Source organism: Plectropomus leopardus, chromosome 12, assembly GCF_026936395.1.
Source record: "Plectropomus leopardus strain MGB_pleo_1.0 chromosome 12, ASM2693639v1, whole genome shotgun sequence".
In the NCBI taxonomy this organism is placed as follows: domain Eukaryota; kingdom Metazoa; phylum Chordata; class Actinopteri; order Perciformes; family Serranidae; genus Plectropomus; species Plectropomus leopardus.
The window spans coordinates 8,042,132-8,059,598 of NC_142187.1; positions in this window are offsets into that span (position 1 = coordinate 8,042,132).

Genomic DNA, 17,467 nt, shown 5'->3' on the forward strand with positions numbered 1-17,467 from the left:
CTCAGGGAAAACAAACAGGTATACATGGGAGTGAGAGAGAGAGAGGGGGGGCATTAAGAGCAAGGCAGGCGCAGAGATGATGAAGGAAGGAGGGAGAATGAATGACTGCTTCCGACCACAGAGGCCTGTGTTGAAAGTGTCAAACACGCCTCCTCAGATTGTAAAGATGGGTACAAACTGAATAGAAGCCTTTTATGAACCTGAAAGAAAAAACACAGCGACAGCTGCGACGGTGGGAGATGTCTGAGTCGTGCAGAGTTCAGGATAGAGCCAGAGGAATGCAAGAGTGTGGCGCTCTGTTGCGTCACGTTTGTTCTTTTAATGGAGGAATAAAGGTGTTAATCTGAGTTATGGCAGGAAAATGGAGGCAATAAAGTTTATGGGTTTACTTGAAGCTCTGTTGACTCTTAGCTGATTTACAGCACAGTGGGGTTCAAACCCAGACTCAGTTTAACTCTGTTTTCAGTTAAACTTTGTTTAGGCAGTTTGTCTTTGACTTTTGATTTGAGTCATGAGACTGACCTCCCGACTTGGTAAAAATGTCTATTTATTCTGCTATTATCTACTGCATACCATTTATTTACACACCAATGTAGTAATTGCAAAACCTTTATAGCACTATGGCTGACTGGCATTTTAAAGATTCCTATAGTGGCTATATTGCAGCACTAACCGTGTTTAGGAGAGGCAGCCATGCAGCTGTTTTGTCAGGGTCGAGACATTTCACTGGAATTTTGCCTTATATAATTAAATGATTGATTGTGGACTTGACAGTGATACTCGTTGGTAACTGGGAATAGCTACCAATAGCTACTGAGGAAAACAATAGCATTATCCTCTTTCTATATTAGTTGTGCATTAGCAAGTAGTCCAATCTGATAGATATTTGTGCCCGTCAGGATGACCTACTCCACATTTGACTACATTTATACAGGTAGTAGCCCATTCTTATAAATATTTTAGCCTGACAAAATGACCTACTTTACATTAAACAACATTTATGCAAGAAGTAGTCCAATCTGAGAGACATTTGCATCTGACAGAATGACCTACTCCCCCATTTCAGTTCAGGTATTTCACTATTCTAATAGATAGATATTTTTTCTTCTTAGAATGACCTACTTAACATATATTTAGTCAATTTTGATAGATATTTGTAATACACAGAACAACCTACCCCACATTAGTATGGGTAGTAGTTCATTCTGATAAGTTGTACCTGATAGAGAGATCTACTCAACATTTACAGGTTACCATTATCATAGATGTTTTACCAAAAAGAATGACACACTCCACATTAAATTCATCGTTCATACAGGTACTTTAAGGTATTTATACATTCTGGTAGTTATTTGTACCTGACAGACTGACCTTCTCCCACATTTCACTACATTCAATTGGTACTGGTCATCAGGGGCACAGCCCCACCTACTGTCGCCAGAGGAGCTATGCAAACAAACAGGTCCTCATTGATGCTCAAATATTATAATTTGCAATATTTTATTTGGTCTTAATATTTAGCATCTTCCCAATTTGCATATCATCAGCGTTGCTGAATTTCAATTCAAAATTTGTTCTTGTTCATGTTTATTGGTCTCTGTTCACCTGGTTTGTGTCCGCACTAGAGGCACGCTGGTTGTAGGGTAGGGTGTAATGTATGCTGGAAAATGATAATAAGCATGCTTGGGGTGTCTGTGTATCCACTTTAAATCATGAAATTTATTTACAGTTGGGGCTGACAGCCCAAAGTCCCACCATTTGATTTGCCAATATTTCAAAATGGCAAGGATGATTGGTTGATTGTCTGTGAAGTCTGGCACTGCTGACTGCAGCTGTGAACTTTAAGTAGTCGGCAAGAAGTGGGAGTATTCTGACTTGTGAAAATGAATAAAGTGGATGTCCTCCTGGAACACAGGTTGAAACCCTTAATTTGCAGGAGTTGGAATTAAAGCACCTGGGTGTCCACCAGTCAAGGGTCTTTACATCCTTATACAAACTGCTGGCAAAAGAAATCGTGGATTTAATGTAAACTGGTTTTTGAAGTAAAAATGGCTAACCATAAAAATCAAAAAGAAGGCATTCTGTTTTCTGTGTCTGCTATTTGGTGGAGATGGCACCTGCTCAAGGACAGATTTCAAAGTTTTAAAATATCCTTCTGAAAGGACTGCAAAACATGAAAGCAACGGGAGTCATCTGGACAATGCTGTGAAACTGGGCTTACCTGGAAGAGTAAATGTCGCATAGATGTCAGTGCATACACATGCTCCACTGAGCAGCATAAGAGGTAGGTGGACTGGAACAGGTTCATGCTTTGAAAATTTTGAGACAGCACTGTGGGGTCAGTTGATTGGTCAGATGAGTTGGCAGACTCTCTAAACCTGGGAATATTCTGGTGCATTTTTGAGACAATTTCTGAGGGTAATTTAAGGCTTCAGAGGCACTAAGACTCTCAGGCCAGAGGGACGTCCAAAACTACACATAATGAATTGTTAGACTGTATTTACAAAGTGCACAAGGAGGAGAAAGCCAAACAAGTGGGCGTGATATCATTAGTTGCTATACAGGCAGACGAAACAACTGATGTCTCTTGCATATCACAAATGATGGTTGTGCTGCGATACATGTTGCCTGACAATAAAGTGACCGAGAGGTTCTTGGAGTTTGTTGAGGTTGAAGATAAAACTGCATTCAGACTCTCCAATAGCATCAAGGCTATGCTGGAACCGCTGAAGCTGGGAGAAAAGCTGATCGCTCAGACATATGACATATGGGAGCATCCATGGTGTACAGACACTAATTAAACAGACGTACCCACATGCCCAGTTTGTTCTCTGTTATGCCCACCAGCTAAACTTGACCTTGCAGCAACAGTAAGAATGAATGTCCTGAAGGTGCTTGTTTGCAGATTTAACTGCTTTTGTCACATTTTTCTCTGGTGCCCTAAGACGTTTCGCAGCCCTTCTAGAGGCTACACAGAGATGCATTCCAAGGCCACCGGCTGTGAGATGGAATTTTAAAAGCAGAACTGTTCATGCAGTGTGGGACGCCTACACTGCACTGCTCCACTGTAATGAGGACATATAACCACAATGGGATGAGGCCACCATAAGTGAGGCATACAGACTGCCAAATAAACTCTGGGACAGAGCCTCTCTGCAGCTGCTGGATTTTTTTTCATTGCTCATGCCAGAAGTGGATGTTTTATACAACACTTTGCAAAAACGGAGCAGGTTTTCACAAAGTAACCACGTAATCGCTGCAAAGCTGGTTGGCTCTGGTTGACTAAGTTGACCTGTTTACAAGGGGTAAACCAATCTTTAATTTAAAATTTATACTTAAAACAAAATATTCCAAAATGTTTGTATCATTGTCCAGTCTATTTCCTGTTGACAACAGCACAGTATTTTCCAAATGTCAAAGTCGGAGATATCATCTGCTTTTTGTCTATTAGTCTGCACATGCATTGTCCAAATGAATATATTGGTTGTACAAAAGCTGGAAGCATTTACATGAGAAACAAAACTCTGCTATTGCAACGACAAAAGAAATCTCATTCTTCATTTTGTCCCCAAACTTTAATCAAGCTGCAGACTATCTAGTCTGACTTCAAGCTTATTTTCTCTTTCCACAGCAGCAATTGACTCAAGAAAATTAAAAAGCAAAGCTGGCCAAGCAACAAAAGGAGAAAATTAAACTTTGTTGTTTTCATCAAAAGAATCTTGAAGCAGCCGGTTCTGTTGCTCACAAAATTGCCACTGCCATAAAATGCCTCTAGCATTACAATAATAATCTGTCACTTGTGAAGGTTTAGCAGAGCACCAGCCAACCTTTGCATCCCAATCCCTTAACCACAATTTGATGAGGTAAATAAGGGCAGATTTAAGATTAAAAGGGGACTTTACATTGAGGCCCAAAAGTGGAATAATGCTCCTTATATAGGTCAGGTATTACATATGGTATTTTCAGCAGTATAACACTATAATTGTTTTCTCCTTATGTCTTTACCATCACAATACACAAAGTAATGGAAGTGATGGAAATATCATATTAAAAGAAACTGTTAGAATTAAATTTTCACAAAATACATAATATTGTTTTTCATTGTTTTTCATATTATTTATAGATTCAAAGGAAATATGAGATGTCTGGAAATCACAGCCAGTGATCTTACTCAGCATGAGATTTTTCCAATAGATTTTGAGATATTGCAGAAAATGAACTGGCCAAAAAAAAAAAGAAGTTTAGAATATTTACTTCGGCTGACCCTTAAAAGTTTGAGATTTGAATCATCAGTCTGAGACCCCTAAGTAGACTGAGATTGCTTCAAGTTGAGCAGTTGTTTTTTTGGGGGGGGGGGTCGCGACCCAGTGTGCTCCACAGTCCTGTGATCTTAACTTTCATGATATTTATTGGTATAGGCTGCAGGGTGGAGGAGAGCTTTGCCCAATAAGGCCCTGAGATAACATTATCTTTTCTCTTCTGCTAAGAAATTTACATCTTAAAGTAACGCAATATTCTCTGGCTTTTGTGTGATATCTAGTGTCGACAGAAAAATGTCGTTTCACATTTCTGACCCACTGTTTGTGTCATTAGCTTGTTTACTATATTGTCCGCATCTCTGACATTACAAACATATCCAACCTTGGATAGCCCCATATTTTCTGGTTGTATAGTAAGCAATACCACTGTCACAATGAACATCCTGGCGAGCAAAATTTAAAACTTTATATGGGGAAAAAAACAAAACAAAGCTGAATTATAGATTATTCATATTCAACAGCCAGATGTGATTGGACTGACATAGTTTTAAACTGGGTACAGTCCTAATATTAAGCCTTTTGTTCAGCAAGATAATCTTCAAATGTGAACACTACTTTTATGATTGTTGAAGCCTAAATACAATTGCCATCAGTAAAAAGCTAATGTTAGGCTATAAACGACTACACTATGGTCACATGACTTAATGCCATTGATACAACAAAGCAGTAAAGCCATGTTTGCCTTCATATTATCCTGTAGTCTCATTTAGCCACCAGCTTTAAAACTCACAAGTGGTATTTTATATACTTTTTATGTATTTTATGTCTTAAGCTTGTAGTATCTGTTCTTCCATCACATGACTATTGCTGTGGTCACCAAGTATACAAACTCGAAAGGAAACTCCCTAAATTTACATTTTACACAATGTGGTGGAAATGACAGTTATCTAAAGCAAAAAAAATGAGAAGGAAAACCCCAACAACAACACATTAAATACTAATATATCTCACAACACAGGATACATTTCATGAAAACTGGTTGGCTATTTATGCATCAGTTACATATGAAATTAATATTGGATCAGTATTTGAAATTAAGCTGGGCTGAATGTCTGTTTTAGTGCTGAAATGTTTAGCTGGATTTTATGAACCAAAACAACACTTAAACTAAATTAAAAGGACTTTTGTTAGTAGCTAAAATAAGTTTTGTTGCCGCCCCCAACCACAGCAGTAGATTGCTTTCATGTCGGACTTCTGGAGGCAGATCGATTGACATCTACTGTATGTATGTAGGCCTACCCCATACAATTCTATTTTTAAAAAAACCTTGAACTATCCCTTTCACATCATACATGCAGTGAAACCCCTCATGTTTGGGCTTTGTCACCTGGTTTCATGCTCCTCAGTATAGGTGCACGGTGGAGCACACTGGCTCATATAAACTCATTACCAGCATTCTACTGTTGACACAACGAGTCAAGAGGCTGGCTGCTGACCCATCTGCTGGTGCTGAACATGTGACACACCAACACACACTCAGGGGAACACACACTTCTATAGAGATACTGTGGACACAGATGAATGAGTAAGCTCGGAAACACACTGATAACTGAGCGCACACCTCACACCATCTGATATGCATAAAGATGAATGACCTGAAATTGCATTGAATAAGAACACACACATTGTGTTTTTGCATGTATGAGCCGTACAGGTTTACATACTGTAATGAAACATTCAGCCGGGCATATGGTGTGTGGATGGAAAGACTGCGAGAATTAACCAAGCTTATCCGGTGACCCAGTGAATGTGAATGCAACACCCCTGGCTGTGATCTGTCCTGGCAGTGTGGGAGATCAGGTGACTGGATGGAGGGAATTAAACGCTTCTCGTTTTCACAAGACAAACAAGCTCATCATTGTCTCTGGAAAAGCTGACAAACAGTCTAAGCCTGATCTCACCTGTCATGCCTGAGATATGTGCATGACAGAGAGCCTGCAACACAGAGTGAGAGCCTCCTGTATAGGCCCAATCTGCTGTTTGAATGCCAGAGATAGGAGTAAGCATGTTTATACTGTCCGTTAAGTGCTGATCTCCCTCATTAGTAAGTCTCCTCTAGACATTTGGATGATCTCATCTGCAAAAAAAAGTCAACATCACAACAGCTGTATCCTCATGCATATTCTGCCCTCATTACTGCAGCGACAGTGGCTGCCGCTGGGATCCATGTTTATGGTAATGACAGTGCATGATGACTTGGCAGCGACATGTCATTGGAACAGTGAGCAGGCGCTTTCAGGCGAGAGGAGTGCTCAGTCTCTGCTGCCATCTGCTGCTCATAAAATGCAACAAACAGTACAAGGGTGGACCTGGAGTCATAACAACACCAAAAACAAAATTACAAAGTCTAAAGTGTTGGGGACCCTCACTTGAAGAGACTCATACCGATCAAAAAGAAACTCAAAATGATAACATGCAAAGGAACTGCAAAGAGAGAGAAACAACTACAAAATGGGCAAAACAACCAACAAAAGACACAATATTACCTCAAATAGACACAAAATGACTTCAAAGAGACACAAAACAGCAAAAAAAAATACTTAACTACATAGAGGCTCAAAACAATGTGGATGGAGCGGTGCTCCATCTGCCCCCTCCAATTAATGGGTGCAGCACGGACCAGAGAAATCTGCAAATGCCTGGCCAGCCTCGTTGTCAGGGAGGTTGGAAACCCTCCGCCCGCCAGCATGCCCCCTACAATTATCTGTTGTGATAGAGTTTTACTTTGCTAAATACGTTAGTTTTAGGGGTGCCGTCTTGAATTGTATTTCTTTAGTCAGGTTTTCATTTCCACTTTTGATTACATCAAAGATGTTTAACAGCTCTTGCTTTACAGAGCCCTTTTTTTGTTATATTTCTTTCTTTGATTTAATCAATACTTATAAACCCTTTCCTTTGTAGTTTTGCATCTCAGTGTTGTTGGTCACAATAATCCTAATGTTCCTGTTGATAAATAACTCAAATTTACCAAAAACACTAGGTCTTATGTTGCTTCCATTTTCCCTCATGGGCTTGTTTAAAACAATATTGAAAAAAGTCATGCAAACGTGTGTCTAAGAAAAAACAAAACAAATGGCGTCCAAAACTGCATAAAAAACTCATAGTATAGTATGTCATCCGGAACAACAAAAAAACTTCATAGTATAGTATGTCATCCAAAACGGCATAAAAACGGCATAAAAATATCATGCTATACTATGTTATCCAAAATGGCATAAAAAAGTCATAGTAGAGTGTGTAGTTCAAAATGACAGTAAAACTTCATAGTATGTTATGTCATCCAAAACAACAAAAAAGTCATAGTGTAGTATGTCATCCAAAAACAGCAAGAAAAACGTCATAGTATAGTATCTCATCCATAATGGCAAAAAAAGTCATGATATAGTATGTCTTCCAAAACAGCACAAAAGAGTTATACTATCATATGTTCCAAAATGTCCAAATGGCAAAAAAATGTTGTAATATAGTATGTTGCCCAAAACGCCAAAAAAAAACCATATCATAGTAGGGCATTTTGTCCAAAACAGCATACAAAAGTCAAAGTAAAGTTTGTTGTCCAAAACGGCACAAAAAAGTCATGGTATAGTATGTTGCCCAAAATAGCATAAAAAAGTAACACCTGTTTCATAATTATTTGTTAAACTTTCCAGCATTATATGAAAGTTAAAAGCTCCATCTTAAACAAACTTCAGGTAAATTTCAGCACATTTTGTTCACAGTAGGCCAACCTCTCCTGACTGCAGGACTTCTGTGCTATTAATCATTTTACTCTTTTGAATAGGCCTTCTTTTCCTATAGCTGCCAACAGCCTGCCAACATTCCCAGTTGGAGAAAGGGTGAAAATGAGGTCATGTGGTTATGGCCCCAGGCTCCCAAAACATTACATCTTTCCCTGGTAATAATAATGAGAGCTCAGCCCTAGCGGCTGGATGAGACATGAAGTGATGCATCCTGCTGTTTCTAATTCATCTGAAGTCCGATTAAACCTGAAACTAACACAACATAGTCTGTATAAGTCTAAAGAAGTCACTTTTCACCTCTGCAGATGTGTCTGTTTCAGACACTTCGGTGCTTTGAAGAGAAGCTTTGCTCATTTTGTGTGTCTCGGTGCGCTGCTGTCGGACCATCAGCTGTTTGATCCACGATGATGAAATGCTGTGGCTGTCAAACACTCAGCTGTTCTAGAGTCAAAGTTGATCACTTTTTTACATGATTGTTCTTCTTCTGCCCTCGCTGTGTTTTGGCGTGAAATTTTCCTCAGTGTCATGAGAGCATGAGACAGAGCCCAAAAGTGTGAGACGCACAGCAGATGCATGGGAGTTGGCAGCCCCAGTGAGGAAAGGGTTAATAGAATTTATAAATAACCGAAATACCCAACATGAGCAAGATTATGTTGGTTAGAGGTTCTGAATGTCAGTTTCGATTATTTTTCGATTAATTGCCCAGTACTACTCCTTAAAAAATATTGTTCTCATTTTTACATTTTATTACAACTTGGCCACAGGTCCGGATAATACAAAGTTTTGGTCCTGATGCAGACTGCGGTCCACCAATTATAGCATGTCGTCCATCATAGTACATCATCTAAAATGGCAAAAAAATATCATGCTATAGTATGTTGTCCAAAACGACAGAAAAATGTCATAGTATAATATGTCTTCCAAAACAGCAAAAAAAAAAAAAAAGTCCTGCTATGGTATGTCGTCCAAAATGGCATAAATGGATCATAGTTTATTATGTTGTCCAACAGGGCAAAAAAAGGTCATAGTATAGTATGTCGTCCAAAACGTCAAAAAAAAAAAGTAATGCTGTAGTATGTCGTCCTAAACAGCATAAGGAAAATCAAACTCTAGTATGTCATCAAAATGACATTAAAATGTCAATGTATAGTATGTCAAACACCATAAAACAGTCATACTATAGTATATTGTCCAAAACAGCACAAAAAATTCATATTATACTATGTAGTCCTAAATGACATAAAAAGCAATAGTATAATTATTATCCAAAATGGCATAAAAACATTATAGTTTAATATGTCGTCCAACATGGCAACAAAAGGTCATTTTAATAAGGTCAGTATGTCATTTTTAGCCATTCTCATGACTCGACAAACTATACTATGGCGTTTTAAGCCATTTTTTCTACATGCTAGATTATAACATTTTTGGCATTTTTTGGCCTTTATTACCATGTTGTTGTTTCTTAAGTAGCAATGATGTGTAGATGATGAAGAAACCTCAGCTGACACCGACTTGGTTGCATAAGAACCTTAAAAAATGGAGCATAATACACCACAACCAGATTGTATACTATGTTGCATCTTTATAAGCTATAATTTGTAATTTTCACATGCTATATAATGACATTTTGGCATTTTTTTGGACATTTTTTTCAATATGCTATGCTATGTCATGTCTATGAGCTATAATAAGTGGTTGTCAGCCATTTTTGGGACATATCAAAGCTGTGATTTTCACCATACTCTAGTATGCGGTTCTTGGCCATTTTTTCAACATGCTATATTATGACTTTTTGGCCTGCTTGTGGCCCTATTGTCAACATGCTATATTATGGCAGATGTCCATGAGCTATAACAAGCAGTTTTCAGCCATTTTTGGAACATGTCAAAATTTGTGATTTTTCACCATACTATAGTATTCAGTTTTTGGTCCGTATTTCAACATGCTATGCCATGGGGCATCTGTATGAGCTATAATAAGCAGTTGTCAGCCATTTTTGGGACATGTCAAAATTTAAGCATTTCGCTATACAATAGTATGCGATTTCTGGCCATTTTTTCAACATGCTATATAATGAATTTTTTGCACTTTTTTCAACATGCTATGCTATCATGTCTCTATGAGCTATAAAAAGCGATTAACAGCTATTGTTAGGACAGTTAAAAATTTGTGATTTGTTGTCATATTATGGTATGCGGTTATGGGCATTCTTTTAACATGCTATATTATGACATTTTGGCATTTTTGGCCCCTTTTTTCAACATGCTATGCTATGGCGTGTCTCTATGAGCTATAATATGTGGTTTTCAGACATTTTTTTAAACAAAAATTTAGATTTTTGCCATACTACAGTATACGGTTTTTGGCCCTTTTTTCAGCATGTATATAAGAAGAAGTATATAAGAGGTGGTTTTCAGCCATTTTTGGGACATGTCAAAATTTAAGATTTTCGCCATACTGTAGTTTGTTCATTTTAATTTGTTCATGTTAATTTTTTCAACATGCTATATTATGACTTTTTAGCACTGTTTTCAACATGCTATGCTATGAATTATCATAAGCAATTTTCAGCCATTTTTGGGACATGTCAAGATTTGAGATTTTTTGCCTCACTATAGTATGCGGTTTTAGGCCATTTTTTTCAACATGCTTAATGATGATTTCATGCCCTTTTTGCCTTTTTTCAACATGCTATGCTAGGGTGCATCTCTATCAGCTATAATAAGCAGTTTTCAGCCATATTGGGGGTATGTCAAAATTTGTGGTTTTCGCCTTACTATAGTATGCAGTTTTTGGCCATCTTCTTAACATGCTATATTCTGACTTTTTGGCCTGTTTTTTGGCCTTTTTTCAACATACTATGCTATGGTGCATCTCTATGAGCTATAATAAGCGGTTTTCAGCCATTTTTGAGACATTTCAAAATTTGAGATTTTCACAATATTATAGAATGTGGTTTTGGGCAATTTTTTCAACATGCTATATTATGACTTTTTGGTCTGTTATTGACCTTTTTTTCAACATGCTATGCTATGGAGAATATCTACAGCTATATAAAGCAGTTTTCTGCCCTTTTTTGGACAACTTGAGATTTTTCATCTTACTTTAGTATGTGGTTTTCGGTAATTTATTAAGCATGCTATATTATGACTTTTTGGGCTTTTTTAGCCCTTTTTTCAACATGCTATGCTATGGCGCGTCTCTATGGGCGGTAATAAGCAGGTTTCAGCCATTTTTGGGACATGTCAAAATTTTAGATTTTTCAACTTTTTCATCTTTCAACTTAAAATGCTGTTTTGTGTCATTTTTTAACCATGCTATATTCTGACTTTTTGGAACTTGTTTCGCACATTTTTTTTAACATGCTATGCTCGGGAGCGTCTCTATCAGCTAAAATTAGCAGTTTTAAGCCATTTTTGGGACATGTCAAAATTTGAGATTTTCATCCATTTTGGGACATGTCAACATCTTTTCAACATGCATTATTATGGTGTTTTTGTCCTTTTTACAACATTCTAGGCTATGGCGTGTCTTGGCACACTATTTCATGCTGTTTTGAGGCATTTTCAGCTGTTTTTGGGACATGTCATATTTTGACATTTTTCCATACTATAGCCTTGCCTTTTTGGTCATTTTTTCAACATGCATTTTTATGGTGTTTTTGGCCATTTTTGATCAATTCTATTTTATGGCGTGTGTTTGCATGCTAGTTTATGCAGTTTTGAAGTGTTTTCAACTGTTTTTGGGACATGTCATATTTTGACATTTTTTCCATTTTTTGCCTTTTCAATCATTTTTTCAACATGCATTTTTATGGTGTTTTTGGCCATTTTTGATGAATTCTATTCAATGGCATGTCTTGGCATGCTATTTTATGCAGTTTTAAAGTGTTTTTAGCTGTTTTTGGGACATGTCATATTTTGACATTTTTTAATACTATAGCCTTGCTTTATTGTAATTTTTTCAACATGCATTTTGTGGTGTTTTTTTTGGCCATTTTTGATAAATTCTATTCAATGGCATGTCTTGGCATGCTATTTTATGCAGTTTTGAAGTGTTTTCAGCAGTTTTTCAGACCTCTCATTTTTTGACATTTTTCCATACTATAGCCTTGCCTTTTCGGTCATTTTTATACATGCATTTTTATGGTGTTTTTGGCCATTTTTGATCAATTCTATGTTATGACGTGTGTTTGCATGCTATTTTATGCAGTTTTGAAGTGTTTTCAGCAGTTTTTGGGACATGTCATATTTTGATATTTTTCCATACTATAGCCTTGCCTTTTCGGTCATTTTTTCAACACGCATTTTTATGGTGTTTTTGGCCATTTCTAATGAATTCTATTCAATGGCATGTCTTGGCATGCTATTTTATGCAGTTTTAAAGTGTTTTTAGCTGTTTTTGGGACATGTCATATTTTGACATTTTTTAATACTATAGCCTTGCTTTATTGTAATTTTTTCAACATGCATTTTGTGGTGGTTTTTTTTTGGCCATTTTTGATAAATTCTATTCTATGGCATGTCTTGGCATGCTATTTTATGCAGTTTTAAAGTGTTTTCAGCAGTTTTTCAGACCTCTCATATTTTGACATTTTTCCATACTATAGCCTTGCCTTTTCGGTCATTTTTTTCAAAATGCATTTTCATGATGTTTTTGGCCATTTTTGATAAATTCTAAGTTATGGCATGTGTTTGCAAGCTAGTTTATGCTATTATGAAGTGGTTTTAGTTGTTTTTGGGATATGTCATATTTTTGACATTTTTCCACTACAGCCTTGCCTTTTCGGGTCATTTTTTCAACATGCATTTTTTATGGTGTTTTTGACCATTTTTGATCAATTCTATGTTATATGGCGTGTGTTGGTACATGCTATTTTATGCAGTTTTAAAGTGTTTTCAGCTGTTTTTGGGACATGTCATATTTTGACATTTTTCCATACTATAGCCTTGCCTTTTCGGTCATTTTTTCAACATGCATTTTTATGGTGTTTTTGGCCATTTTTGATAAATTCTATTCAATGGCATGTCTTGGCATGCTATTTTATGCAGTTTTAATGTGTTTTTAGCTATTTTTGGGACATGTCATATTTTGACATTTTTCCATACTATAGCCTTGCTTTATTGTAATTTTTTCAACATGCATTTTTATGGTGTTTTTGGCCATTTTTTATCAATTCTATGTTATGGCGTGTGTTTGCATGCTAGTTTATGCAGTTTTAATGTGTTTTTAGCTATTTTTGGGACATGTCATATTTTGACATTTTTCCATACTATAGCCTTGCTTTATTGTAATTTTTTCAACATGCATTTTTACGTTTTTTTTTGGCCATTTTTGATAAATTCTATTCTATGGCATGTCTTGGCGTGCTATTTAATGCAGTTTTGAAGTGTTTTCAGCAGTTTTTCAGACCTCTCATATTTTGACATTTTTTCCATACTATAGCCTTGCCTTTTCGGTCATTTTTTCAACATGCATTTTTATGGTGTTTTTGGCCATTTTTGATAAATTCTAAGTTATGGCTTGTGTTTGAAAGCTAGTTCATGCTATTACGAAGTGTTTTTAGCTGTTTTGGGGTCATGTCATATTTTGACATTTTTCCATACTATAGCCTTGCCTTTTCGGTCATTTTTTCAACATGCATTTTTATGGTGTTTTTGGCCATTTTTTATAAATTCTATTCAATGGCATGTCTTGGCATGCTATTTTATGCAGTTTTAATGTGTTTTTAGCTGTTTTTGGGACATGTCATATTTTGACATTTTTCCATACTATAGCCTTGCTTTATTGTAATTTTTTCAACATGCATTTTTACATTTTTTTTTTGGCCATTTTTGATAAATTCTATTCTATGACATGTCTTGGCATGCTTTTTCATGCAGTTTTGAAGTGTTTTCAGCAGTTTTTCAGACCTCTCATATTTTGACATTTTTCCATACTATAGCCTTGCCTTTTCGGTCATTTTTTCAACATGCATTTTTATGATGTTTTTGGCCATTTTTGATAAATTCTAAGTTATGGCGTGTGTTTGAGAGCTAGTTTATGCTATTATGAAGTGTTTTCAGCTGTTTTTGGGACATGTCATATTTTGACATTTTTCCATACTATAGCCTTGCCTTTTCGGTCATTTTTTCAACATGCATTTTTATGGTGTTTTTGGCCATTTTTGATCAATTCTATTTTATGGCGTGTGTTTGCATGTTAGTTTATGCAGTTTTGAAGTGTTTTCAACTGTTTTTGGGACATGTCATATTTTGACATTTTTTCCATACTATAGCCTTGCCTTTTCGGTCATTTTTTCAACATGCATTTTTATGGTGTTTTTGGCCATTTTTCATAAATTCTATTCAATGGCATGTCTTGGCATGCTAGTTTATGCAGTTTTAATGTGTTTTTAGCTATTTTTGGGACATGTCATATTTTGACATTTTTCCATACTATAGCCTTGCTTTATTGTAATTTTTTCAACATGCATTTTTACGTTTTTTTTGGCCATTTTTGATAAATTCTATTCTATGGCATGTCTTGGCGTGCTATTTAATGCAGTTCTGAAGTGTTTTCAGCAGTTTTTGGGGCATGTCATATTTTGACATTTTTCCATACTATAGCCTTGCCTTTTCGGTCATTTTTTCAACATGCATTTTTATGATGTTTTTGGCCATTTTTGATAAATTATAAGTTATGGCGTGTGTTTGCAAGCTAGTTTATGCTATTATGTAGTGGTTTTAGTTGTTTTTGGGACATGTCATATTTTGACATTTTTCCATACTATAGCCTTGCCTTTTCAGTTATGTTTTGAATATGCATTTTTATGGTGTTTTTGGCCATTTTTGATCAATTCTATTCAATGGCATGTCTTGGCATGCTATTTTATGCAGTTTTAAAGTGTTTTCAGCTGTTTTTGGGACATGTCATATTTTGACATTTTTCCATACTATAGCCTTGCCTTTACAGTCATTTTTTCAACATGCATTTTTACATTTTTTTTTGGGCCATTTTTGATAAATTCTATTCAATGGCATGTCTTGGCATGCTATTTCATGCAGTTTTGAAGTGTTTTCAGCAGTTTTTCAGACCTCTCATATTTTGACATTTTTCCATACTATAGCCTTGCCTTTTCGGTCATTTTTTCAACATGCATTTTTATGATGTTTTTGGCCATTTTTGATAAATTCTAAGTTATGGCGTGTGTTTGTGAGCTAGTTTATGCTATTATGAAGTGGTTTTAGCTGTTTTTGGGATATGTCATATTTTGACATTTTTCCATACTATAGCCTTGCCTTTTCGGTCATTTTTTCAACATGCATTTTTATGGTGTTTTTGGCCATTTTTGATCAGTTCTATGTTATGGCGTGTGTTTGCATGCTATTTTATGCAGTTTTGAAGTGTTTTTAGCAGTTTTTCGGACATGTTATATTTTGACATTTTTCCATACTATAGCCTTGCTTTATTGTAATTTTTTCAACATGCATTTTTACGTTTTTTTTGGCCATTTTTGATAAATTCTATTCTATGGCATGTCTTGGCGTGCTATTTAATGCAGTTCTGAAGTGTTTTCAGCAGTTTTTGGGGCATGTCATATTTTGACATTTTTCCATGCTATAGCCTTGCCTTTTCAGTCGTTTTTTCAACATGCATTTTTATGGTGTTTTTGGCCATTTTTCATAAATTCTATTCAATGGCATGTCTTGGCATGCTAGTTTATGCAGTTTTAATGTGTTTTTAGCTGTTTTTGGGACATGTCATATTTTGACATTTTTCCATACTATAGCCTTGCTTTATTGTAATTTTTTCAACATGCATTTTTATGATGTTTTTGGCCATTTTTGATAAATTCTAAGTTATGGCGTGTGTTTGTGAGCTAGTTTATGCTATTATGAAGTGGTTTTAGCTGTTTTTGGGATATGTCATATTTTGACATTTTTCCATACTACAGCCTTGCCTTTTCGGTCATTTTTTCAACATGCATTTTTATGGTGTTTTTGGCCATTTTTGATAAATTCTATGTTATGACGTGTGTTTGCATGCTATTTTATGCAGTTTTGAAGTGTTTTCAGCAGTTTTTGGGGCATGTCATATTTTGACATTTTTCCATACTATAGCCTTGCTTTATTGTAATTTTTTCAACATGCATTTTTACGTTTTTTTTGGCCATTTTTGATAAATTCTATTCTATGGCATGTCTTGGCGTGCTATTTAATGCAGTTCTGAAGTGTTTTCAGCAGTTTTTGGGGCATGTCATATTTTGACATTTTTCCATGCTATAGCCTTGCCTTTTCTGTCATTTTTTCAACATGCATTTTTATGATGTTTTTGGCCATTTTTGATAAATTCTAAGTTATGACGTGTTTTTGCAAGCTAGTTTATGCTATTATGAAGTGGTTTTAGTTGTTTTTGGGACATGTCATATTTTGACATTTTTCCATACTATAGCCTTGCCTTTTCGGTCATTTTTTTCAAAATGCATTTTCATGATGTTTTTGGCCATTTTTGATAAATTCTAAGTTATGGCATGTGTTTGCAAGCTAGTTTATGCTATTATGAAGTGGTTTTAGTTGTTTTTGGGATATGTCATATTTTGACATTTTTCCATACTACAGCCTTGCCTTTTCGGTCATTTTTTCAACATGCATTTTTATGGTGTTTTTGACCATTTTTGATCAATTCTATGTTATGGCGTGTGTTGGCATGCTAGTTTATGCAGTTTTGAAGTGTTTTCAGCTGTTTTTGGGACATGTCATATTTTGACATTTTTCCATACTATAGCCTTGCCTTTTGGTCATTTTTTCAACATGCATTTTTATGGTGTTTTTGGCCATTTTTCATAAATTCTATTCAATGGCATGTCTTGGCATGCTAGTTTATGCAGTTTTAATGTGTTTTTAGCTATTTTTGGGACATGTCATATTTTGACATTTTTCCATACTATAGCCTTGCTTTATTGTAATTTTTTCAACATGCATTTTTATGGTGTTTTTGGCCATTTTTTATCAATTCTATGTTATGGCGTGTGTTTGCATGCTAGTTTATTAGCTATTTTTGGGACATGTCATATTTTGACATTTTTCCATACTATAGCCTTGCTTTATTGTAATTTTTTCAACATGCATTTTTATGGTGTTTTTGGCCATTTTTTATCAATTCTATGTTATGGCGTGTGTTTGCATGCTAGTTTATGCAGTTTTAATGTGTTTTTAGCTATTTTTGGGACATGTCATATTTTGACATTTTTTCCATACTACAGCCTTGCCTTTTCGGTCATTTTTTCAACATGCATTTTTATGGTGTTTTTGGCCATTTTTCATAAATTCTATTCAATGGCATGTCTTGGCATGCTAGTTTATGCAGTTTTAATGTGTTTTTAGCTGTTTTTGGGACATGTCATATTTTGACATTTTTCCATAC